This window comes from Oryctolagus cuniculus, chromosome 14 (assembly GCF_051225735.1).
Source record: "Oryctolagus cuniculus isolate XC-2025 breed Fujian yellow rabbit chromosome 14, ASM5122573v1, whole genome shotgun sequence".
Lineage (NCBI taxonomy): Eukaryota > Metazoa > Chordata > Mammalia > Lagomorpha > Leporidae > Oryctolagus > Oryctolagus cuniculus.
In genome coordinates this window covers 12243257-12271211 of record NC_142880.1, presented here as the reverse complement: position 1 = coordinate 12271211, position 27955 = coordinate 12243257, and the positions used below count along the sequence as shown (strand labels likewise).

Here is a 27955-nt window from a genome sequence, read left to right as displayed (position 1 = left end):
TAACTATCCAACAATAGGGGACATACACACATACACACATACACACAGGAGGAGTCTCCAGAAACTTCACCAAAAAAAAGTGCATTACTATGTTTGGGTTTCAAAATTTTTGTACCAAAATAAACATCTCTTTTTAAGATTTATTTTCATCATTCATTGATTTATTTGAAAGGCAATGTGACAAAGAGAGAGATCATTCATCCACTGGTTTTCTCCCCAAATGCCTGCAATACAAGTAATGGGCTAGGTTGTAATCAGGAGCCTGGAGTTTAAACTTGGTTCCCAGTGTGGGTAGCAGGAACCAAAGCACTTGGGATGTCATCCATTGCCTTTCCAGATGCATTAGCAGGAAACTGGATTATAAGAGGAGCAGCATTCTGATACCGATAATGGCATGTTAAACAGTGACTTAACTTGCTGTGCCTATTCTCAACTCACCTACTAACTCCATTTCTCCATGAATGTTTTGAAGTAGCCTTATATAAGTCACACAATGGGATAATCATGATTTTAATGCATAAATTTAAGTGTAATATGTTTTGTTTTACCCATACAATGAAAGAACAAAGTTTCACATATTTTCATATAATTGCATGAATTCTCTCACTTAATACTTCAACAATCTCCTGAGGTTGTATATTACCATTATAACAAATTACCACAACCTTAGTAGTTTCTTATCTTACAATTTTGAAGGTCAGACATCCACAACATAGCTCCCAAGGCCAAACTCATGGCTTTGGCAGGGCTACATTCCTTTTGGAGGCTCCAGGGATGACCTATTGTCTTTTCTTCTCCTAATTTCTTTCTACATGGCAAACCTCAGCCTCTGGCCCCATGTTTCCACTTTCAAAGCAAGCAGGGTCAGGCTGAGCTCTTCTCATAGTGCCTCATCTCTGGTTCTCTCTTGCTTCCCTCTTCCATTCATAAGAACTCTTGTAATTGCATTAGGCCCAGCTATATAACCCAGGAAAAATGCCCTATCTCGAGATTAGCTGAGCGACAAGCTTAATTCTGTGTTCTACAGAATTCCTGCATCACCATGAAATCCAACACGAGGTTCTGAAGAGTGAGATGCAGACATCTTTAGAAAGCTATATTCAGGGCTGGCGCTGTGGCGCAGCAGGTTAACGCCCTGGCCTGAAGCACTGGCACCCCATGTCGGTGCTGGTTTGAGACCCAGCTGCTCCACTTACGATCCAGCTCTCTGCTATGGTCTGGGAAAGCAGTAGAGGATGGCCCAGGTCCTTGGGCCCCCACACCCACATGGGAGACCCGAAAGAAGCTCCTGGCTCCTGGCTTCAGATAGGTGCAGCTGTGGCCATTGAGGCCATCTGGGGAGTGAACCAGCGGATGGAAGATCTCTCTCTCTCTCTCTCTCTCTCTCTCTCTCTCTTTCTGCCTCTCTTCTCTCTGTGTAACTCTGACTTTCAAATACATAAATACATCTTTAAAAACAAAAGGAAAGCTGGATTCTATACAACACAAGTAAGCACTGCTTTTATCTTCATTTTATATGAAATAAACGCAAGTAATAGTTGCTTAGTGACAAATCTGGTCTTCAATACCCAGCGAAACAAACCAAAACCTAGACCCTTAATTACTGTCTTGGTTCATGATGAATTCCCTAGAACAAGAGAGAAAAGTTCCCAGAGAAAAAGAAATGAGAATCTGCACAACTGTTCATAGCGTTGACCTCTCAATCTTGAGCTTTTGAGCAATTTTTATTCTCCCGTTTTGTATTTTTTTCATAATTTTACATTTTCCTCTGAATATAGTTATGAATTATTTAACCATCAACTTGATAAAGCTGAGGGGAAAGCCTGCATCCCTATGTGCTAGACTTTAGCTCATGGAAAATAACACAGCAGGTATGAGGGTACTTCAAAAAGTTCATGGAGAAAAAGTGGTGTTAGAAGATAACGCACATTTCCTACCACCTTTCAAATACTGCTTTTATCCTAGAAGGTGGAAGTAAAGCTGAGTCATTACACACTAGTAGTCACCATCCGTCGGAGGCCATGGGAGATGGCTGCAGGCAGTTTCCAGGGTATCCTCATTTTTGTCCCACCTGTGTCTAGCTCTCCTTCTTTACCAACAATCCTGATAGTCAACAGTACCCCATGTTCATTACCATCATGGTTCATGACCAAATGCCTTACCACCAACTGACAGAGCTTTAATAGCCATGAAAATAAATGAGCTTCCATCTATTTCTGTACCTGCCTCCTTTTTTGACCCCATTTCTGTAGCTAGATGTGTATTGCTTCCAGCTTTCTACATAAGAACTATATCAGAGTTGGCTAGTTAAGTTTCCCAGGCAATGTCATCCCCTCCCCACTCCTTTTTTTTTTTGACTTTTACATACCTAATTTCCCTCACCATTGTGTAAGTTCTAATTCCTATGATAAATCTATTTTTCCTAATAAACATAGTGTTCCTGCATGCTTAATTGAATCTTTCTTGCAACCAAAACTGAATTGCTTCTATAATAAAAACCTTAAACACATCACATTCACCTTGTGAATTATGGTCAAAAGAATTAGTATATCCAATAAGAAGTGATTTCAAGGGGCAGGAACTTGGTGCAGCCATTAAAAATCCACTCAGGATGTCCACATCTCCTATCACAGTGCCAGGGTTCAAGTCTCAGTTTGTCTTCTGATTCCAGAATCCTGAAAATGTGTACTCTGAGAGGCAGCAGGTGATGGCCTAAGTCCTTGGGTCCCTGTCACCCACCCATGTGGACTGAGTTTCCAGTTCCTGGCTTCAACCTGACCAACCCCAGCTCCAGCTGTTGCCAGCATTTAGGGATTGAACCAAAGGATGAGAGATCTCTTTGTGTCTTTCTGCCTTTCAGATAAATAATTAAAAAAAAAATTAAGAAAAGGACCATCAAGGTAATAATCAATCTTAGGGACCTGATATTAATATAGGATCTCAATTTAAACATGGAGCCAAGAATACAGTATTTACCCTTTGTTGAGACTACAGATAGGTTTAAGGTCATGCTTCACAGACCTTCCACTAGACAGAGGAAAAGCTTTGTGGCACACCAGCTGAGGTCCAGCAACACGCAGAAGTGGTAACCCATATCTACAGTGCCCTGCCTGAGCGCATAAGCCATCAAGTCATGAGTTCAAAAACAAGTTTAGGGGTACAATAAACTTACAACTGAAATAATCTGAAATACATTGAAAAATGTACTAATTTGATCATATATAGAAAAATGCGTAGATTGTGAATGTCCCACTTTTCATTGGCCAATTTGGCAACTTAAATTTTAAAAGAGGGCAACAAACAGCTTAGTGTTTTGAATTAAATGGTGGCAATCCATCTAAAACTTAATTGCTAACTTCCAAAAGATTTATCTATGTGTCTTCAAACTGAAGTGACCTAGCCCTCCTTTTGTTTGCCCATAACTGTTAATTAAATGTTCTATTCATCTAGGGTTCCCAAACCCTGGCTAGGAATATAGTTATCCATGATTTTATATGACATTACAATGGTCAATGCAATGTATGGCTGGAAACAGAGTTGTTTAAGCTATTATTTCTTCCAATGAACCCAAAATCTTACAAGCTATTGAGATGACTATTCAGATAAATAGATCCTATACATGATTGTCAGAATCTGGCTCCAAAAGAAAAATTCAGAGTATTACAAGTTCTCAAAGGAAAAAGCTTTTTTCCTTTTTCCTTTTCTTTTCTTTTCTTTTCTTTTCTTTCTTTCTTCTTCTTCTTCTTTTTTTTTTTTTTGATTCAGGAATTCTGCAGAAGTCCTTGTCTTTTTTTTTTTTCATTTATTTATTTGACAGATAGTGTTAGACAGTGAGGGAGAAAGACAGAGAGAAAGGTCTTCTTTCCATTGGTTCACCCCCCAAATGGCTGCTACAGCTGGAGCTACACCGATCCAAAGCCAGGAACCAGGTGCTTCTACCCGGTCTCCCACACGGGTGCAGAGGCCAAAGCACTTGGGCCATCCTCCACTGCCCTCCTGGGCCACAGCAGAGAGCTGGCCTGGAAGAGGAGCAACTGGGACTAGAACCTGGTGCCCATATGGGATGCCAGCGCCGCAGGTAGAGGATTAACCAAGGGAGCCACAGCGCCGGCCCCAAAAGCTTCTTTTCAAAAGGTATGAGAATACTTCAAAAAATTTTTGGAAAATAGAATTAAAGGATGTTTGTTTCGGTACAAAAAATTCTGAAGCCATGCATAGGAGAGGTCTTGCAAATGTTCATGGAAGTGGCTATAAAGAAAAAGATATGCATAGTTTCAAAAAATGTTTGCACCAAAATAAAGCTATCTTTTAATTCCATTTTTGATGAATGTTTTGAAGCACCCTCAGATATGCAGTCAATATAACTGGGATTATAAAGGCTTCGGTCCAAAGTAGCCTCCAAGCTTCCCAAGAGTAGGAGTACCATGATCTTCATGTCTGAATTCCTCACGCACCTGTCAAACAGTTTTGAAAATTACAGAAGCCCAATAATTGTTTGTTGAACAAATTATTGGATGGATTTCCAATTGCTGTGTACTGTATTGTCAGAAAAGAATCACTTGATTATCTTTTGTTCTAGGATAATAATTTGACAGTGTCTTTTTTACTACCAATTTCTGTGGGATGCAGAGATGCTTGCAGATAAAACGATTGTGACAGTTTTAGATAAAATAACTCTAAAAGCCTAGATTATTGTTAGAAAGGACAGAATTCACTAATATTCCTTAAGCAGTCATGATTTTGCTTTTTTTTTTTTTCCTGGAGTAACAAGGGTAAATGCCCCAACATGGAAGCTCGTGCAGTTTGCTCAAGACATTTTGACAGGTTCTACATTTTCTCAGATGTCATAAGGGGTAATATTTACAATCATCAGCTTATTACCTGATTGAGCAAAATGAGAGCAAAAGAGGCAGAGAAAGACAATCTAATACAGAGAAGAGCTATAAAAACAAAAGATTAGAATAAGGTCCTTTATGTCAGTGAGATAAATGGTTACAGCCATTTATGTTCTACATCATGGACTTCTAACACATTCACAACTTGTATGTGTCATATGGGCATGAGCTACTTCTCGTCCTCCCACTCACACTTCCTTCCTAATAGCAAGTTGTTCCAGAATATCTTGTCAGCAAGCTTTTGCCTGTGTTCAAAGATAAACCTGATTCTGAAACCCTGTGCTCTGTGCGAAAGAAAGACAATGAGTCTTGTTTTATTTCCAGGGTTGGAATATAAATCAATATCATAGGAAATATCAGTACTTTATGAACATTTAAATACATATAAAGCACTATATTATTTTTTTAAAAAAAGATTTATTCATTTATTTAAGAGGCAGAGTTACAGAGAAAGGGAAAGACAGAGAGAAGGGTCTTCCACCCACAGGTTCACTCCCTAAATGGCTGCAACTGCCAGAGCTGAGTTGATCTGAAGCCAGGAGCCAGGAGCTTCCTCTGCATCTCCCACGTGGATACAGGGGCCCAAGTACTTGGGCCATCCTTTGCAGCATTCCCAAGCCATAAGCAGAGAGCTGAATTGAAAGAGAAGCAGTCCAGCTCTTTGTTGTGGCCCAGGAGGGCAGTGGAGGATGGCCCAGGTGCTTGGGCCCTGCACCTGCATGGGAGACCAGGAGGAGGCAGCTGGCTCTTGGCTTTGGATCAGCGTAGCACCAGCTGTAGCAGCCATTTTGGGAGTGAACCAACGGAAGGAAGACCTTTCTCTCTCTCTCTCTCTCACTGTCTATAATTCTACCTGTCAAAAAAAATAAGATTTAAATATAAAATAGATGCTACATACATGTTAAACATTCCTTACATTCTTGCTTTATTGGCTTTTTGATCCTTTTTTCTTAAAACCTATTTGTGTGTTCCTACTTAAGAAAAACTATTAAAAATTCTAATTACTTCAACATACTTTAGAGAAAATGTTAATTAATACAACCACATGTTTAAATCACAGTTTGGTAAAAAGTAAAATATAAATAAAACTCACCAATTCCGTCCTCAACACCTTGACATTACAAAAGGCATGTGATAAAACTTCAGTCTGGAAACCAGATGTGGCTTATCCAGGCTAATGCTTATCCTTTGGAGAAGTCCCTAACTCAAACTTCTGGAGTGGAGACAACATTCCTCCGATGTTAGCCCTTTATGCCTACAATCCACTGTGGGGGACCGGTGTCTACTCAGAAACTTGATCAAAGAGTTAGGTAGAGTTAGAACTAATAAGCCGTCACCACAGTTCTGGCTAATGTCCATACTCCACAGTTGCAATACCAACTGGAAGGTTCAGCGCAAGGAAATCGACTACTTAAAAACTGCTGTGGTCTTCATAAAATATCACTGGACCACAAAGAAATGGTAGTCAGGGGGTGAAAACTATATTATTCCTTCATTTATATATACACATACATTTGTGGTTTCAATATACCATATATGCACTTTTTGTTGGAAGATCAAAAAGTCAATGGAAAATTTGTGATTGAAGGTCGATCAAGCAAGATTCTGCAAGTAGTGAGAAGAGAGAATTCTAACTGATGGTAGGAAATGTGCAAAGAAAGTTTCAATATTGAAAAAGGTTGAGAGTACTCTTAGAGACAAGAAGGGAGAAAATCTGGAGAAATTAAAGAAAAAACAAGTCTGACATGCAGAGAGTGAAAGTTGAAGGAATTTGTAGAAACTAACTCTGACCTCGCAAAAGAAGTGTTTCTGCAGTTAAGATACTTTCATATCAAGAGTACCTGGGTTGAATTCCTGGCTCTAGCTCCTGCCTATACCTTCCTGCTAATGCAGATCCTGAGAGGCAGCAATGAATGCTCATATAAATGGGTCCTCACCACCCATGTGCAAGACCTACACTGAGTTCCTGGGTCTTGGTTTGGGTCTCTGATCCGGACCTGGCCTTTTGCTGAAATTTGGGGAATGAACCAGTGGATGGGAGATTCTCTCTCCCCCACCCCCTCTCTCTCTTTCTCTCTCTCTTTCACACACACACACACACACACGAATAAATGTGTTTTTTCTTAATCAACAATGAACCTGACTGTAGAACAAAGAGATACTAGGGCATGGTTTTGAGACTTGAAGATAGTAGATGACATTGGAGAAGAAAATATTGAATGGCCATTTGGCATGATGGATCCATATAAAGGCAAATCAGAGGTTTTGTGAAGGCCCTGCTGAAGTAGATCAGGATACATAGATATTTTGTAGGCATATGTAGTGAATTTTTGACTCAAAACTTTTCCAGCAATGTAAATCAGCTTGAAAGTGAAGTTGAAGAAAATAGGAAAATTTCTTTCAAGGAAAGGGAGATTGAAGGACTTGAATAGACTTTTCTACAAGTAAAACACAGCAATGGTGGTCAGGTATGATAAAAGGTATTTGACATCACTAATCATCATGGAAATGCAAATAAAATCACATCCATGATGAGAAATGACCCCACATTCATTAGAAAAGCCATTATCAAAGCACAGAAAAAAAAAACTCAAAGGATAAAATGTGTTGAGGAAGATGTGGAGACAGAAGGACACTTGTACATCGTTGGTACCGTATGATGTAGCAATCCTATTTCTGGATCTATATCAAAAGAATTGAAATCAGAATCTCAAAGAGGTATCTGCTGTTACATGTTCAGTGAAGCATTATCCACAGTAGTCAAGACATGAAAACAACTCAAATGTCTATGAAAAATGACTGCACAAAGAATATTTAGTATGCATGTATAATGGAATATTAGCAAGCTTTTAAAAAATAAAGACATATTTTATGACAACATGGATAAACCTGGAAAACACTATGGTTAGTAGAATAAGGGAGTGGGAGATGGGAGGGTTGTGGGTGGGAGGGAAAGTATGGGAGGGAAAAAGCCATTGTAATCCATAAGCTGTACTTTGGAAATTTATATTTATTAAATAAATGAAAATAAATAAATAAATCTTCAAAAAGTAACAAAAAAAGAATAAATCAGTTTCAGAAAAATACTATGGGATTCCACTCATCTGAGGTTTCTAAAATAGTAAAACGCAGAGAAGCAGAGAATAAAATGGTGGCTGCTAAGGGGCTGGGGGGAGTGGGAAATGAAGAATGTTGTTCAGTGGGTATTAAACTTCAGTTAGTTAAGATGAATATGTTCTTGACATCTGCTGTTCAATATAGTGCCTGATGTCAACATATACTTGTGCACTTAAAAATGTATTAAGAGGGTAAATCTCATATTAAACATTCTTATCACAAAAAGCATGGGGGAATAAGAAGATTTTAGAGGTCATGGATAAGTTGATTACCTGAATTGTGGTGATAATATCACAGTATGCCAACGTGTCCCATCCGCATGACACACGTGCAGTTGCTTGTGTATCAAAATCAATAAAGCTGATTGAAAAAAACAAGCACCAGGGAGACTCTAATACTGGTGTTGTGACAACAGTAAGGGGCTTAAAGTGGAAAGGATTAATGAGGCCATTTTAAGATGATGGGCATTTCATAATAAAAAAAGCAAAAATTAATCTTGATAGACTTTTTATGAAAAAATAAGGAGTTCAGTGTTTGTTTTCAGAAATTCACCCCTTGCTGACCTACAGTTTTTCTTTGGGGTTAATTCCATCTTTGACTTCCAACAAAACCTTGAGCCTCCCAAGCTTTGCTCACCCTCCCATCTCTGAGATTTAATTCTTAGTCCTCTGTCCCTTTACTAACTTTTGCTTGATGTCACTTTTAAATAACTACCACCCACATTTGGGTCCCACCCCAAAACAAAAGTAAGTATCAGGGACAAAGTAAACTCTAGTATTAGAGGTTAAAAATGAGTCACAATTGTCAGAGTTAAAATGGATCTAAGGAATTAGGTGTTGTTTATATATTAATTCTTATATCAGAGCATAAAGCAAAAAGTATTCGATTTTCACCTTTGGTGGTCACTTAAATAGAAGACTGACAGATGTTCAAGTTGGGGAATAAACTAGAAGATCTAGCAAAACGAGAAACAGAAAATGAAATCTTTGCTGCTGGCAGAATTTGCAACTTTTGAAAAGTGCAATGGCCTGAGTGGGGACCAGGATTTTGGTATGATCTTGTGAGCTTGCTTCCTCTGCCTGGTTCTGTTGCTGATAACAGCTTCATGTTAGAACAGTATTTGAAGGAGTACTGTCCCGCAGCACATTTGCCTTCTACATGCTGAGCTCTGAGGACAGTGAATGAAAGAGACCCCAGGCCTACATCCTCCAAGAATTATATTGAAATGACGAGGCTTTGTGCAGCTGAATAAATTGGTAATCTATTGGTAAAGTGACGATTGAAGGACAAATTTTAGCATCAAAGCAAGAGGTAGAAATAGGGCCTGTAATTCTCAGGACAATATTGCACAATTGCTGACTCAGGAGGGCCCCAACTATTTCCTTCCACTAAATGGAAAAAAGCAGCATCTAGTTTTCATCCTTTACCCAAAACATGAACTGTAGCAATGCATTTCATGCTGATCATTACATTTGTCTTCTGTTTTAGAATTTCACTTCATGGTATATAATCTAAGGAAGACTACTGGATAGGAAGTTAAGAGTCTGCAGGTCTACAAATCATTAAATTATTTAATATCTCCATGTTGCTGTGGAATCAGTAATGGGATGATCTCTATAACTCTTTAAGGGTAAACATGATTAGATTTTGGTTTAGAAAGATTATTTTGACAGTAGACTGGTAAGGACAATGGGAAGAACAGATAAGATAAATCAAGTAACAATTCTCAGAATCTAATGAGAATTGATAGTCTATAAAGAGGCAGAATATGGGCTGGGTAGTTGGTTTAATGGTCAGTCCACAATTTGAGATGCCCACCTTCCAGGTCAAAACTCACGCATGGGTTTTGGTTGCAGCTCTATTTCAGAGTCCAGCTTCCTGATAATGCACACCTTGGAAGGCAGCAGGTAATGACTCAGGCACCTGAGTTGCTGACACACATGTAGGAGACCTGAGTGCATCCCTGGCACCTGTATTTGGACTCACTCAATCCTAGCTGCTGCAGGCATTTGGATGGTGAACAGGTGGGTGGGAGCTCTCTCTGTCTCTGTGAGCCCATTAAATAAATTAAGTCTCTTTTTTAAAAAGAGGCAGAATTTGTTTAGGGGATTCACATTTATTAACTAATAGTATCTGAGGAAAGTGATGACATGGAGAAAGGAAGGTAACTTAGATGAATGACGTTTCTAGTTTGGATGAAAGTGCTCTTTCTGAAAAAAGGAAGGCAAGAAGGAGGGTGTGTATAAGAGAAAAGACACTATACACAGTTTGGGCATGTTGGTTTTGGATATTCAGTTTTAGACATGATGGAGACATTTCTTCAACTACATATGCAGGCATTGTATTGTACATAGTTATTGAGATTGTGGGTCACTGAGAAAGATAAAGAGGCCCAGGGTAAATGTACCCCGTGTAGGGGTATGTATGTGGAGGTAACAGAGTAAAGCAAAAGTAGAACATGTGTGTGTGTTGTGTGTGTATATACATGAAATTTTGGAGAAGAAATACATATGAAGAAATATAAAAAAATTGCTCTTAGAGAATAAGAGGAACCCTGGTGTTGTAGGATGAGGAAGGAAATGTCTGTAATGTGGGTGTGATGACTTTGCTTACAGTTCTGCTTCTTGTTGGTGTAAAGTTGAAACCACCCACAGAATCCTGACTCCCTAACATAAAGGTCAGAATACATGCTTCCCCAGGGAAGACTTTGTCACCAGCAAATCATTCTTTAATTATCCAATTATAATTCATATGTTATATGCAAATACACATAAACATAGATATATACACATGTGTATATACATGTTTTTGTGTGTATGCACAAACATACACAAAACATTCTACACATATGCACACAAAATGTTTTGGGAGGAAAAACAATTTTCAAAAACACAAACATTCTAGAAGATCACTTAACAATAACCCCAAAAGTGAAATAAATTATTATGGTAAACAATCCATTTAAAAATTAGTTATGTTTCTTCTGTAACAATATTTTCCAAAATTTTATTAATCTTGCATGAAAAGCTTAATTAATTTTTTATGAATTGGAAAATTTCATATTGAAAATGGCATTTAAAAAACTATTATTTGTTCTCTGTGTCTGTGGTACTTATATATTCTCGATATTTCCATGAATCTTATATTTTTATAAAAAGGTGTGGTATTTCCACCCTCCTTTTCATAAGCCCAGACTACATACTGATATAATCTTGACATTACCTTAAAAATATCATCTTAAGTGTTAAAGTGATCATATAAATAGGATTAAGTGTTAGAGGGATCATATAAATAAGATCAAGTATCTAGTAATAATAATAGAATTAAAACAGAGAATGTTCCAACATGGGAAGCAGTCCACACAGCAGACTCATAGAATGAAAATCACTGTAAATAGCACTCTGACCTCAGAATCAGCCCTTAAAGCATTCGGGTCTGGCTGAAAAGTCCATGAGAGCATTTCAGGCATGGAAAGCCAAGAGACCATCGCAAAAAAAAAAAAAAAAAATGTCCTATGTGAAGGATCTCTGTCAGAGAGACCTCAGTGGAAAGAAGTGCCCATCAAAGAAGGCTATACTTTTCTCTGAAGGGAGGTGAGAACTTCCACTTTGCTTATGGCCTTGTCTAAATACTGACAGAGATTGTGGATTCAAAAGGCTTCCATAGCCCAGGAAGCGCATGTCAAGAGCCTTGGGTGGTCACTGACATCATACATAAGAGTGTTAATTGTTAAATTAACAACAGGAGTCACTGTGCACTTACTTCCCATGAAGGACTTCTATCCTAAATGAGTTGCATTATGAGAATTAACTGTAAAACTCATTATCAAACAGTTGTGTGTATGTGGGTGTGTGTGTGTGCAAATTGTTGAAATATTTACTTAGTATAGAGTTTGTCTTCTGTGTATAGAGTTAATTGAAAAAAATGAATCAACAGAGAATGGGACTGGGAATGGGAGCGGTAAGAAGAGGAAGAATGGGAGTAGTGGTGGGAGGGCAGGTATGGTGGGAAGAATCACTATATTCCTAAAGTATTTATGAAATTTGTGCTCATTAAATAAAACAAAACCAAAAAAACACAAATGATTCTTTTGCTAATTATAAAAAAAACTATTTAGAATTTCTCTAAAAATGGACCTTCCTAATTCCAGCAAACTATTTAAGCATTGGAAGTGTTTTAGAGGTCCAATAAAACACAACTGTTTCTGTCCCCTTCCTTTTAGGCTTATAACTAATTGAGAAATGACGAGAGGAGCTCGAAGTCCTAATGTTATTTCTCACAAGGTTTATCAGAGGGAATGGCTTTCTGATGTGTGATCAATTGATTCATCTATTAATCTTCTAAATTAAACAGATTTGAATGGAAATAACAGATGCCCCCTTGCGGGCTGCTCTCACAGGCTTACCCAACAGTGTGGAGAGCAGAAAGGAAGATCCACAGCCAGCAGCAGGTTGTGCTTGGAAAAAGGCCACCGGAGTCTGAGTCAGGCACAGTCAACTCTTTCTCCCAAAAGGATCCTTTAGGTAAATCACACCATTACCAGTGGGAAAGAGAAAAAGAAAACAAGGACAGAAATTGAAAGTATAACTTCCCTTTCCTTGGGGGAAGTGAACCAGTAATAGCTTTCCTCTATGCAAGCACAGGCAGTGTAAAATGCATCCCTACTTCACAAATGATAAAGAGGAGGTACACTTCCATCACTTCTTGTGGATGCAGAATCCTCTGTGAACCAGATGACAGAAACCAATGAAATGTGAGATAATTGGATCAATGCCATAGCAAGATCCATGATCCCTTTTACCTCTCTTGTCTTTCTTTTCATTGCTCTGGAAAAGTAGAGTTTTGAGGAAATGAGTGATTCTCATCTGGTCTAAGACAATCAGAAATATTTTGTGTGTCTATTTGTAGTTTTTATTAAGCCTCATAATCCCAATAAGTATTTCAATGAATACACTTAGTTTATCAATTTGCATTTTTCATATACCTATTGTATTGGATACACTTGTAGAATGCTTGCTTTAACCTTTCTGCCCTCCTTTATTCTATTTAGAAAGTCACTACAAAAACCTGAAATATGTCTTTACAATACCTTTATGAAAAAGAGTGGACAGTCTGACTAACAATCAACAGATTAATGAAGTTAATAGGTAAAAGTGAGAGGTGTGTTGAGAGGGAAAGTGGTGGGGCTGGCACTGTGGTGCAGCTGGTTAAGCTACAGCTTGCAACATCAGCATCCCATGTTGGATACCAGTTTGCATCACAGCTGCTCCACTTCCAATCACAGCTTCTTGCTATTGTATCTGAGAAACCAGCAGAAGTGGGCTCAACTGTTTTGGCCCCTGCCACTCATGTGGAAAACCCAGATGGAGTTCTGGGGGCCTGGCTTCACTCTGGCCCAGCCTTGGCCAATGCATCCATTTAGGGGAGTGAACTAGTGGATGGAAGGTCTCTTTCTTTTTTTTTAATAGAAAACTTTTATTTAATAAATATAAATTTCAAAAGTACAACTTTTAGATTATAGCAGTTCTTCCCCCCATTACCACCCTCCTACCCACAAATCATCCTATCTCCTACTCCCTCTCCCATCCCATTCTTCATTAAGATTCATTTTTAATTATCTTGATATACAGAAGATAAACTCTATACTGAGTAAAGATTTCAACAGTTTGCACCCACACAGACATACAAAGTATAAAGTATTCTTTGAAGATTAATTTACCATTCATTCTCATAGTACAACACATTAAGGACAGAGGTCCTACATTGGGAGCAAGTACACAGTAACTCCTGTTGTTGATTTAACAATTGACACTCTTATTTATGATGTCAGTAATCACCCAAGGCTCTAGTCATGAGCTGCCAATGCTATGGGTGCCTCCTGAGTTCACATTCTCCGACCTTATTTAGACAAAGCCATATCAAAGTGGAAGTTCTCTCCTCCCTTCAGAGAAAGGTACTTCCTTCTTTGATAGCCCGTTCTTTCCACTGAGATCTCACTCACAGAGATCTTTTCATTAGGTCATTTTTTTGCCACAGTGTCTTGGCTTTCCATGACTGGAAACTCTCATGGGATTTTTAGCCAGATCAGACTGCCTTAAGGGCTGATTCTGAGACCAGAGTGCTATTTAGGGCATTTGTCATTTTATGAGTCTTCTGTGTATCCTGCTTCCCATGTTAGACCCTTCCCTTCTTTTTAATTATATCAATTATTATTAGCAGACACTGATCTTACTTATGTGATCTCTTTGACACTTAATCCTATCTTTATGATCAGTTATGAATGTAAACGGATCACTTTATCACTTTAACTAGTAAAGTGGCATTGGTCCCTTCCAATTTAATGGGATTTTGATTCACATGGCAAGTTTTTAGCTTTACCCTTAGGGGTAAGTCTGAAGGAGCATGTGCCGAACTGTACATCTCCTCCCTCTCTTATTCCCACTCTTATATTTAACAAAGATCACTTTTCAGTTAATTTTAAACACCTAAGAGTAATTGTGTGTTAATTAAAGAGTTCAACCAATGGTATTAAGTAGAAAGAAAATACTAAAAAAATAAAATTGTAAGTTGTTTCTCAACAGGCAGGACAAGGGCTGATCAAGTCATTGCTTCTCATAGTGTAAATTTCACCTCTACAGGTTTCCTTTTAGGTGCTCAGTTAGTTGTCACCGATCAGAGAGAACATATGATATTTGTCCCTTTGGGACTGGCTTATTTCACTCAGCATGATATTTTCCAGATTCCGCCATTTTGTTGCAAATTACTGGATTTCAATTTTTTTTACTGCTGTGTAATATTCCATAGAGTACATATCCCATAATTTCTTTATCCAGTCTTCTGTTGATAGGCATTTACATTGATTCCATGCCTTAGCTATTGTGAGTTGAGCTGCAATAAACATTGAGGTGCAGACAGCTCTTTTATTTACCAATTTAATTTCCGTTGGGTAAATTCCAAGGAGTGGGATGGCTGTGTCGTGTGGTAGGGCTATATTCAGGTTTCTGAAGAATCTCCAAACTGTCTTCCATAGTGGCTTTAACAGTTTGCATTCCCACCAGAAGTGGGTTAGTGTCCATTTTTCCCCACATCCTCACCAGCATCTATTGTTAGTTGATTTCTGTATGTAAGCCATTCTAACTGAGGTGAGGTAAAACCTCACTGTGGTTTTGATTTGCATTTCCCTGATGGCTAGTGATCCTGAACATTTTCTATTGGCCGTATGGATTTCCTCTTTTAAAAAATGTCTATTGAGATCCTTGGCCCATCTCTTAAGTGGATTGTTTGTTTTGTTTTTGTGGAGTTTCTTGATCTCTTTTTAGATTCTGATTATTAATCCTTTATCAGTTGCATAATTTGCAAATATTTGCTCCCATTCTGTCAGTTTCCTCTTCATTTTCCTGTTTCTTTTTGCAGTACAGCAGCTTCTCAATTTGATGTAATCACAGTTGTTAATTTTGGCTTTGACTGCCTGTGCCTCTGGGTTTTTTTCCAAGAAGTCTTTGCCTGTGCCTATATCTTGCAGGGTTTTTCCAATGTTCTCTAATAATTTGATGCTGTTGGGTCATAGATTTAGATCTTTAATCCATGTTGAGTGGATTTTTGTTTAAGGTAGGGGTCTTAGTTCATACTTCTGCATGTGGAAATCCAGTTTTCCCAGCACCGTGTGTTGTATAGACTGTCCTTATTCCAGGAATTTCCTTTAACTCCTTGATCAAATATAAGTTGGTTGTAGATGTTTGGATTGGTTTCTTGTGTTTCTATTCTATTATGTTGCTCCCCCTCTTTGCGGAGGAACGACACAGGACCCTGCGCTGTTCTTTGGTCTGCTCGGCCCTTCCCGGGTTTGCTGCTGGTTCTTCCCGGGTTGGCTACCGTCCCTTCCACCTCCGTGGAAGGGCGGTTCCCCCTGCCACTTTCCCCACTTCCACGGGGGAGCGGCACACCGCCGGCCGGCTCTCTTGGGGGCTACACAGGTGTTCCTTCAGATAGATGTTCCTCGTGCATGTTGTCTCTCTCCTCCTTTATAGTCCTCTTCCACCAATCCCAACTCTGCTACCCACACGCCAAGTACGCTGCTCTCCTCCAATCAGGAGCAGGATCAGCTCCTGCAGGTCATCACTCAAGTTGGCGAGAGGCAGCTGCGTAGAAGTTGTTACTCCCTTCTCAGCGCCATATTGTGGGAGAGCAGATGCACAGAATAAGTCTTAATTCCAGTAACAGTCTAGTCCGAGTTGCTCCCCACAGAGAAGAATTGGAGTTAATTCTTTAAATGTCTGGTAGAATTCAGCAGTGAATCCATCTAGTCCTGGGCTTTTTCTTTGTTGGGAGGGCCTTTATTGCTGATTCAATTTCTGACTTGGTTATGGGTCTGTTTAGTTTTTGTATCTCTTCATAGTTCAATTTAGGTAGGTTGTATGTGTCCAGGAATCTATACATTTCTGCTAAGTTTCCAAGTTTGTTGGCATACAGCTCTTTGTAGTAATTTCTGATGTCTCCTTTTATTTCTGTGGTGTCTGTTGTTACATTCCCTAACTCATCTCTAATTTTATTGATTTCAGTCTTCTCTCTCCTTTTTTGGTTAGTTGGGCCAATGGTGTGTCAATTTTGTTTATTTTTTTCAAAAAACCAGCTCTGGAAGATCTCTTTCTTTATGTTCCCATCTCTCTGTGACTCTACCTTTCAAGTAAATAAATCTTTTAAAAAAAATAGAAAGATGGAAAGTAGAGTACCATTTGAAAGCCAGACACAAATCAACCAGAAGAGTTTTGGTAAGAAAATAATTAACTTTGAAGTAATGTTTATAATTATGTTGAAAGTAATCAGTAAACATAAAAATACCTAACGATAAGCAGCCTGGTCATATTTATCTCAATTTCTGAATATGTATCCTAATTACTAAGTCAAAATCAGATTTCATACTACAGTAAATCAGTAAATGTCTTACAGTTGATCCTCCTCTAAATGTTCCTGGATTAACACTGTTAGTATTATATGTAACTTCAAACCTACCCAGAGAGAGAAGGAAAATGCCATGAAAAACTTAGTTTTGTGACTGAATTGCATCATTAACATATAAATTTATGATGCAAAAAAGGCAATTTTGATATGGATCAGTGCATTGTCCTTATTAACATTTCTGTTTAAAACTTTCATAAGATTATTAGAGCTTTTTATTACTATAACTTATAAGGAAACTTAGAAATTCAATGATAGTCACATGCTTTCAGATTTCATGAAACTTAAGATAGCAACCACTCATTTTTGCCACCAGAGTATTATTTAAATGACATAGAGTAAAGTTGCATTAATATTTGGTTGAGTACATAAAGAAACCAGAAATATCCAAAAAAAACCCCATAATATTAGCCTCAATCTTCTTGAAAGGCTTATTAATTTGGAATGGGGTTGAAAATTTTTAATCTTAAAAAATAATATAGGAAACACAAAAATACTATATTTTTACAAAGCACTTTAAGATTTATTTCTTTCTTTATTTGAAAGGCAGACTGTCAGAGGGTGGGGAAGACATAGAAAGAGAGATTTTCCATCCACTGGTTCACTCCCCAAATGGCTATGATGGCTGGGACTGGTCCATCCAGGAGCCTCGAACTCCATCTGTGTCTCCCATGTAGGTGGCGGGGACTGAAGTACTTGAGCCATCTTGTGTTGCTTTCCCAGGTGGATTCGCAGAGAGCTGGATCAGAAGTGGAGAGTCCAGGATTCAAGCAAGCGCTCTAATATGGGATGCCCACACCACAGGCAGCAACATAACCCACTGTGCCATAATGCTGACTGCTTTACAAAGCATTTTATATATATACTTTTTCTAACTCTAAATAGAGTAAATTTGGTGCTAACATAAAATCATGTCTCAGAAAATTCTCTTACCATTCTTACTAGAGGATATTTTAGATAAACTAAGGAAGAGGTGAAGTCTTTCCAGGCATGAAATTAATGCACTGTTGACTCACTGTTGTGGGGCGCAGAGACATTTCATCCGTGCTTTGATTCATCTAGATTGGCAATGTCCAATAAGAAAAAGAGCAAGACAGGCAAGGCTGGCTTTTTCAGGCTCCAGATTTAGAAAAGAATAAAATGATTATTTAATATAAATTGGGAGATTTCTTACCTTTGACGATGGAAAAGATATTGGAAGTATAAGCATAATGACCCCAAGGTAATTTGCAATTTAGAGCAATTCAGAAAATGGGACAAATTATGTAGCAAAATAGTGAGAAATGAGATTTAAATCTCAGTTTATTTGCTTTTGAGCCATGCAATTTTATGAAGTGACTTAATCTCTCTGTATCTTAGTTACAGCATTTGTAAAATGAGAACGGCAATGCCTATCTCTTAAGAGATATTGTGCGGATTAAGATAACTTAAATGAGGGACCAAAACAATGCTTAGTGTCCACAAGTATCAGCCTGTTTTTGTTCCTTCAGAAATGTGGGAAAATTTTGCAGGAAATCAGCAGAGAGTGTCCATTAAAAAGAATGAGAGATGCAGAGTGGCCCATAGACCCAGTTAAATTTTCTGTAGCCAAGCCTCACAGTGAGGGTTTGCGTGGTGGAAAGCAGGTGTGGAAAACGCATCATTGATGATCTCTGCCACATAAGGAGGTTTTGACGCAATGAAAAATAGACACAAATGCTCCTGGGTACCACTAGGTCCACTCAAATGAATCGCATGCCTCAATATTGGTTCTGCTCCTGTTTTAGAAGTGTGATGTTCAAAGCTTTGGGTGAAATTTGTTTTCTGCCATATGAAAGTAGCAGTGGCCCAGGAAGATAGTGCTCTGTGTGAGCATGTGGAAACGGCACTGGTGATTCCACTGGGATGGTGAAAGCCACATGGCACACCCTGGATTAGAAGACAGCTCCTGAACCATGCCTGAGAGAGCTTTCTTGACCTGGGAACGAAGTCCACTGAGCCATAGGTCCATTGCAGTACTTTCCAGTGTGCAGGGATTGGCCCAGTCAGCATCAATCTTGAGCTTATTACACTCTGGGCAGGGGCCAGATCTTGGTTCTAACAAGCTCTCCAGGTGATTGTTCTGTGGAGTAAGGTTTTAGATGCACTTGTCTCCAGGATACATTTTCTGAGGCCTAAAGCCATCTCTACTTTTTCTGAATGCTGCAGGGAGCACTCTGATGGGTTGAGCTTCTGCTTTGAAAAGGCAGAACACTTTCCTCCTTTATTTTTCCTTAAGACTTAACTTCAATTTGGTGTAATTATATGTAACCGACAACTGGAGAGTTTTTTTTTTTTTATGTTTGCCTATTGAAAGCCCCATCCTACAATTTTTCTCATCTTCTAAGGATTTTGTGCAGCTAGGAAAGAAGACTTAAAGATAACTGAGCTGAATCCTGAATTGTATCTAAGCTATGAGCTGGAGTCTCCAACTACTTTGAGTTTAAATCACGTGTTCCAGAGATCTAATGCACAACATGGTAACTGTAGTTAACAATACTGGATTGCATAATTGAAAATTGCCAAGAGAATAGATCTTAAATGATCTCATCATAAAAAAGAAGATAACTATGCGAGGTGGTTATATGCTAATGATCTTGATAGTGGCAATCACTTCACAATGCATACATGTATCAAAACCTTAGACCTGGGCCACCATTTTCAATGCCAGTATGCTATATAAGTGCTGGTTCACGTGCTGGCTGCTCCACTTCCAATCAAGCTCCCTGCTAATGCACCTGGGAGGCAGCAGAAATGGTCAGAGTACTTGTGTCCCTACTACCCACGTGGGAGATCTGGATGGAGTTCCAAGCTGCTGGGTTCAGTCCGGCCCAGCCCCGGATGTGGCCATCTGGGGAGTGAACCAGTAGATGGAAGATCTCTGTCTCTCCCTGTGTAACTCTGGCCTTTCAAATAAATGAATAAATCTTTTTTTAAAAACCTTATATCATATACCATAAATATATATACTTTTCATTTGTCAAATAAAGATGAAAATAATGAAAATACAGCTTTAATTTTTTAAAACATGAACTAGGACTGAAGACAAAATTGTTGATATTGGTGTGGGCTCAGGATTATTTCTCCCTCTTCATGTCCATCAACAAGGTACTTTTCTTGTATAATTGATGGATAGGCCTAATGACTTGGAGATTGAGTTCTATTTTTTAACTGTTGGTTTAGCTGTTACTCTTTTACCAATTCCAAGGTCCATTCTCGTGCCATTAATAACGCCCAAGAGCAGCTGTGCTAAAGCTGAGACTATCTCCGACTTTACCAGCCTTTGAGGTCACCAACTATAAGTAGTTCAAAGGGATTCTGTTCCCTTCAAGATCTGGTGTTTCTCCCACCTGTTGTATACTTAGGGCTATTCCAACTTAGTTTGCTAATGTAACCTTTCTATAGTTCTTTCTCCATACAGATGCTGTTTTCCCAATGACTATTCTCATTCTTTTATCTTTCTAATACTCATCTAGATTAAATTTTCTTTCCAGGATTCCACCTTGCCCTTCTAATCTGTATGTGAGTCTCACCTAATGGTTCAATCAATGAACTGTCGCGGTCCTGTACTGATGAGCATGGGAGGCTACCTGATAGGTAACATCAGTTCCTTTTCCATCTGTCCAGTGCATTCCAGCCTAGACATAAATTCCTCATTGTCACTGTGTGAAGAATGCCAGGCACAAGGAACTAGTAAGTAAGTACATTTGATATGGCATATAAGAGTAGAGAACCAGTGCCCTGATCTGGTCTTCATGAGTTTGTTATCAGTTATAAAATTCTGATGTTCTAAATCAGAGACTGGCTGAGATCACAGCTACCATGGAGACCTCAAAAAGAATAGCTGACCTTCAGTGAGTTCTTTGTAGCTCTGAAAAAGGACACAGGAAAAAGAGAGACCTTTAAGTGGCCAAGTATTTCTTTCAGAGAATTTCTTCTTTTTAAAACTAAGAATTTGTAAGGTCTTGATTTATCTTCTTTTGTGCCAGACACAAATAGCCTCTTCTTATTATTAAATGGAACTTAATATTGAATAATTCATAATACTAGAAAACTATTTTGCTTGCCTGCATACTTCCTCAAGCCTTCAAAGTTTTATAATTTGGCTGCAAATTTGAACCAATTTGTTAAGGCAGTCAATCAATGGTGCCACAGGTACAGAAAAAGGGAGCAAATTGTACTTTAGTATTTTGACTTGATAGCACTTTAGACTGGGAGGAAAGGTCACTCAGAGTGAGCTAGGCTGCAACCAGAAGTGCCTTTGGTAGGGCCTACTGCAAAGTATGCCTCCGTATCTCAGGACAGAGACACATGGAAGATAAGAACAGAAACCCAAAAGGATCAAATGAGAAACTCACAATAAGAAGCCAATCTGAGAGCAAAATTCTAGTCCTCATCCTTGCCCTTACAGAAAGTGATGTTTCTGACTCAATCACCCAACTCAATGAGGGCTTCCAACTTCAGCATATTATGCTAGGGAGAGAGTTGATTCGTCCTGTTTACTAAACTTGCCAGAGACACCCCCCCTTGAGAAGCATGCCTGCCACTTTTCCTCCACACTATCCTCACATCCTAATGAATTTGTCATATATGTACCTATCAATCACAATTTCTCTCCCAATATCTGTACTTGCACAACAAGTTACCAAAGACTGAGCACCTTAAACCAGTGAATGTTCATCATCTCACAGTTTCTATGGGGCAAGAGTTTGGGCCGGGCTTACCTTGTTCTTCTCGGCGTCACAAGCTTTCAGTCCAGGCATCAGCAGGCCTAGGTCCTAAGCTAACAGGTCAACTGGGGAGCAACTGGCCTTCAAAATCCTTCAAGACCTGGCAGAACTCATGTCCTTGTGGCTGTATGATGGAGACAGGCAGCTCCCACAGGCCACCTGCACTTTCTACCACATGGGCCTCTCCATAGGTGGTTTACAACATAACTGCTTCATTAAAGACAGCCAAGAAGTAAGAGTGGAGAATTTCGGAATTCTCTATGCTCTGATCTTAGAATACTCACCAAAAGATTATCATTTGCCACCAGGAGTTTTCTCCCAATTAGGCTAAACCAGGAATGCTCAGACTCCAGTCCTATACAGCATACATGTCTGTGGATTTGGGAGGCTACATAATTTAATAACATAAATTTCGGTTCAGCAGCCTAGAGTTGTTAATCCTTTGCTTCCTGAGGTAAGAGCTCACTGGGTCACCCACTGGGCTGTAACACCTATAAAGGTACAAACCAAGCCCCTCTCCTCATTTACTATTCTAACTCTACCCTCCCTCCTAACAATTGTGTATCACCAAGGATTCCCAGAACTTTTTAAGTCCCAGAGCACTCTAGGGATGGTCAGTCCTACATGACAATTGATCCCCCAGCGTTTAACTGGAACATAGTGCTGTGGGGAGCAACTCGGACTAGACTAAGTTACTGGAATTAAGACTTATTCTATGCATCTGCTCTCCCACAATATGGCGCTGAGAAGGGAGTAACAACTTCTACACAGCTGCCTCTCGCCAACTTGGGTGATGACCTGCGGGAGCTGATCCTGCTCCTGATTGGAGGAGAGCAGCGTACTCGGCGTGTGGGTAGCAGAGTTGGGATTGGTGGAAGAGGACTATAAAGGAGGAGAGAGACAACATGCACCAGGAACACCTGAGGAACACCTGTGTAGCCCCCAAGAGAGCCGGCCGGCGGTGTGCCGCTCCCCCGTGGAAGTGGGGAAAGTGGCAGGGGGAACCGCCCTTCCACGGAGGTGGAAGGGACGGTAGCCAACCTGGGAAGAACCAGCAGCAAACCCGGGGAGGGCCGAGCAGACGAAAGAACAGCGCAGGGTCTAGTGTCGTTCCTCCGCGAAGACGGGGAGCAACAAGTGCAGTCATTTGAATTTAAACAGCTCCATGCTGAATTGATCCATCTGCCCATCATCTGTCCTCCCCCACTCTCAACTGATCCCCTCTTCCTCTCATTAGATAACAACCCCACCCTTCAGTGGCTTACGTCACCAGTACTGATTCCTCACTCTTCCTTTTCTCTCACCATTTACAATCAACAAACACTGACAACTCAGTTCCACAAGGTTTAAAAAGCTAATGCCAAACAATGTGTATTTCTTTCTATTTATTAATGGTTTCTGTATCTTGGTGGTCTGTTAGCACAGACAGCTTCTGTATACTGGTAGTCTGTTAGCTCTCTTCTGTTGGTGTATGTTATGTTCTTAATATTATACACTTATATACTTAATATCAAACACTTACGGTTTTATCATATATGTGGACATGCAGTAGAGCAAGTCCTCCCACACTGTAAGGAATACCTAACTGTATTGTTCTGTTTTCTTTCGCATATACATTTTAAAAACATTTGCCATAATTGATAACAAAATATCCTGTTGAGGGGACTAGTGTTTGGTGTGCTGGTTAAGAAGCTGCTTGGGATGCCCACGTCTCATATCTGAGTACATGGCTTGAGTCCTGGCTCCACTCCTGATTCCAGCTTCCTGCTAATGCAGACTGCTGGAGGCAGTAGGTTATGGCTTCAGTACTGCTTCAGTCTTTCCCAGCCCTGGCCATTGTGTTTTGGCCTTTGAGAAGTGAACCAATGGATGGAAGATCTCTATCTGTCTCTCCTTCTCTCCCTGTGTCTCTCTGCCTTTCAAATAAATAAATAAACATTTTTAAGAATTTCTTTTGAGGTTATAATTAAGCTTACATTAAAATGTAAATCTATATGCACAAAATTGATAATTTTACAATATGGAATAGCCAGTTCTTTGAGCATGGCGTACTTTTTTATATGTGACAACTAGCTAAACTCCTAATAATTCTAATAAATGGCATTTTCAGTTTGTATATAGTCATGGAATCTGCTAACTGTGATAACTTGGCTTCTTCCTTTCCAATCTTTAAAACATTTATTTATTTCTCTTATTTTATAGAGTTCTAGTAAAAGGTAAATGAGAACAGTATTAACTTAACAACGTTTTCTCATGCCTCCTCTCTTATTCAACTTTGTCAATCTGATTTGTTTTCTATTTCATTACTATCTGATTTTTTTGTTTTTGTTTTGTTTTATTTAATAAATGTAAATTTATAAAGTACAACTTTTGCATTGTTGTGGCTTTTTCCCCCTTAACCTCCCTCCTACCCGCAGCCATCCCATCTCCCATCCCACTCTTCTTCAAGATTCATTTTCAATTATCTTTATATACAGAAGATCAACTTAGTATATGCAAAGCAAAGATTTTAACAGACTGCACCCACACAACTGCACAAGATATAGAGTACTGTTCGACTAGTAGTTAATTCTCATAGTACAACACATTAAGGACAGAGATCCTACATGGGGAGCAGGTGCACAGTGACTCCCATTGTTGATTTAACAATTGACACTCTTATTTATGCTGTCAGTAATCACCCGAAGCTCTTGCCATGAGCTGTTGAGGCTATGGAAGCCTCCTGGGTTCACCAACTCTGAACTTATTTAGTCAAGGCCATATCACAGTGGAGGTTCCTTCCTCCCTTCAGAGAAAGATGCCTCCTTCTTTGATAGCTCATTCTTTCTACTGGGATCTCTTTCACTGAGATCTTTCATTCAGGTTGTTTTTGCCACAGTGTCTTGGCTTTCCATGCCTGCGAGACTCTCAATGATCTTTTAGCCAGATCCGAATGCCCCAAGGGTTGACTCTGAGGCCGAAGTGCTGTTTAGGGCATTTGCCATTCTATGAGTCTGCTGTGTATCCTGCTTCCCCGCAGGATCATTCTCTCCCTTTTAATTCTATCCTTCATTATTTGCAGACACTGGTCTTATTTGTGAAATCTCTTTGACACTTAACCTATCTTTTTGATCAATTATGTCCTTAAACATCAATTAACAAGAGAGATGGCATTGGTACATGCCTCCTTGATGAGACTGAGTTGGAATCCCCTGGCACATTTCTAGCTCTTCCATTGGAGGTAAGTCCAAGTGAGCATGTGCCGAACTGTATATCTCCTCCCTCTCTTATTCCCACTCTTACATTTAACAAAGATCACTTTTCAGTTAATTTTAAATTCCTAAGAATAATTGTGTATTAATTACAGAGTTCAACCAATGGTACTAAGTAGAACAAAAAAAATACTGAAAGGAATAAAATAGTAAGTTGTTCCTCAACAGTGAAGACAAGGGCTGATCTGCTCATTGTTTCTCCTAGTGTCCATGTCACTTCAACGGGTTTTCTTTTAGGTGCTCAGTTAGTTGTCACAGATCAGGGAGAACATATGATATTTGTCCCTTTGAGACTGGCTTATTTCACTCAGCATGATGTTTTCCAGATTCCTCCATTTTGCTGCAAATGACTGGATTTCATATTTTTTTTACTGCTGTATAGTATTCTATAGAGTACATATCCCATAATTTCCTTATCCAGTCTTCTGGTGATGGGCACTTAGGTTGGTTCCAGGTCTTAGCTAATTGTGAATTGAGTTGCAATAAACATTGAAGTGTAGACAGCTCTTTTTTTTCCAGTTTAATTCTCTTTGGGTAAATTCCAAGGAGTGGGATAGCTGTGTCATGTGGTAGGGCTATATTCAGGTTTCTGAGGAATCTCCAAACTGTCTTCCATAGTGGCTTTACCAGTTTGCATTCCCACCAACAGTGCATTAGTGTGCCTTTTTCCTCACATCCTCACCAGCATCTGTTGTTAGTTGATTTTTGTATGTAAGCCATTCTAACTGAGGTGAGGTAAAACCTCATTGTGGTTTTGATTTGCATTTCCCTGATGCCTAGGGATCCTGAGCACTTTTTCATGAAGTCTGGAATTGTGATGCCTCTGGCCTTGTTTTTATTGTAAAGGATTGCTTTAGCTATTCGCGATCTCCTGTTTCTCCATGTGATTTTCAGCATCATTTTTTCTAGGTCTCTGAAGAATGACTTTGGTATTTTGATTGGTATTGCATTAAACCTGTAAATTGCTTTTGGGAGAATGGACATTTTGATTATATTGATTCTTCCAATCCATGAACATGGCAGATTTTTCCATTTTTTCTCTCCTTCTATTTCTTTCTTTAATGTTTTTTAATTTTCATCATAGAGATCTTTGACATCCTTGGTTAAATTTATCCCAAGGTATTTGATTGTTTTTGTGGCTATTGTGATTGGGATTGATCTTAGAAGTTCTTCCTCGGACACCGCATTGTCTGTGTATACAAAGGCTGTTGATTTCTGAGCATTTACTTTGTATCCTGCTATTAATTCTATTATTTCCTTATATCTTTCCCCTAACTTCTTAAATTAGATAAGTTGTTTCAAATCTTTCTTCTATCCAACGATAGGCAGTAAGAGCTATAGGATTCATTGTGCATAATTTTTTGTCATTGTCATTGCATGATATTTGAAATATTCCTTTTTATTAATCATATCTAAATATTTTCTAATTTACATTTGAAATCTGCCTTCAGCCAGGAATTGTTTAGATGTATGATTTAAAGTATTTTAACATATATTTTGTTCTGTTGACTTCTAAATGTATCTAAATTTTAGCAGTTTAGGTGTTAAGCCATTTGGTGCTAAGAAATCTTGATAGGTGGGCATTTGGTGAAGCAGGTAAGGCCTCCTTGGGATGCCTACCTCCCATGCCAGAGTCCCTGGTCTGAGCCCCAGCTCTTCTGCTGCTTTACAATCCAGCTTCCTGCTAACGTGCACCCTGGGAAGCATTAGATGCTGTCTCAAGAACCTGGGCTCTGCCAACCAGGGTGGGTGTCTCAGACTGAGCTCCAGGTCCCTGGCTTCAGCATTGCCCAACCTTGGCTGTTGTGGGCATCTGGGGTGTGCTAATGGGTGAAAGATCTCTCTGTGTCTCTGCCTTTCAAATAACATGAACAAAGATAAATTTTGATTATGATTTTAATTCTTTGAAATTTGTCAAGACTTCCTTTATGAAACAATATGTTCAATGTATGCCTGAAGATAATATATTATCATAAAAGAAGGACATGCATTTCTTTAAATGTACATTAAATATGTATTTATTAAATAAAATCTATTTTATCATGTTGAATAAATCTTTCCTATCTGTTCCTATCGTTTCATCTTCTTGTTCTCGAAACTGAAGAGGCCTATGCTGGGAAGTCTGGATTTGAAGTTTAACTTTGTCTGTTGTGAAGCTGTAGTACTGTTTATAAGTTTAGAATTATTGCATCTTCCTGATGCACTGAAACACACTTCATTATATTTTTACTTTATTCATTTCCAGCAATAGGGTTTTAGTTCTAAAAATTATTTTTCTGATATTAATGTTGCATAGTATAGATTTATAGACTGTTCATTTTTGAGACTAACTCTTTGTAAGTCCAGGATTCATATGGGGGTTGAAGGACAGGGAGGATGGAGAACAAGGCTTTGTCTTTGTGCCACCTGTGTGGCACTCATTAAAGCTGACAGACTCAGGGTCAGTCCCATAGCAGATACTAACCTCTCAGCAGAACTAACACACCAGGTCCATCCTGCGCTGCATTTCTGTTTCTAGTATTTACATTTCCCTTGTTTGCTTGAATACTAGCCTATTTTCAAAAATTTATATGCTTACAGAGATAGATACAGACACAGCTACATGAGCAATTTTGTGGGTAAGCAGCAGAGTTTTAGTGTTCTTGTACACCATCCAGAAATGGACATTCTGCTTCCAAACATCATGTAAATACATGCAATTCTAGAGCAGGTTTTTAATCTAACAGTTAAGAAAGTCACATCTCAAATCAGAGAACCTGGCTTCAATTCCCTGCTTTGGCTCCTGACACCAGGTTCCTGCTAGTACAGACCCTGGGACCAGTGGCAGTGGCTGAAATTGTTAGATCCCTGCCACCTATGTGGGAGACCTGGATGAGTTCCTGACTCCCGGTGTCAGCTGAAGCCCAGGCCTGGCTGTTATGCACATATGAGGACTGAAATAGTAGGTGGGAACCCTGTTGTCTGTCAAATAAATAATTAATAACCCAAT

The 27955-nt window shown here is 39.1% G+C and overlaps 1 long non-coding RNA gene across 2 annotated transcripts in view; it reads right to left on the bottom strand.

Moving 5' to 3' along the window:
• LOC149122239 (uncharacterized) overlaps positions 1 to 27955 on the bottom strand; it is a 43487-nt gene that overhangs the window by 906 nt on the left and 14626 nt on the right. For both annotated transcript variants that reach the window (XR_016220483.1, XR_016220482.1), the window contains one exon: positions 12418 to 12529. This is a non-coding gene — a long non-coding RNA (uncharacterized LOC149122239). The remainder of the gene's footprint in view (positions 1 to 12417; positions 12530 to 27955) is intronic.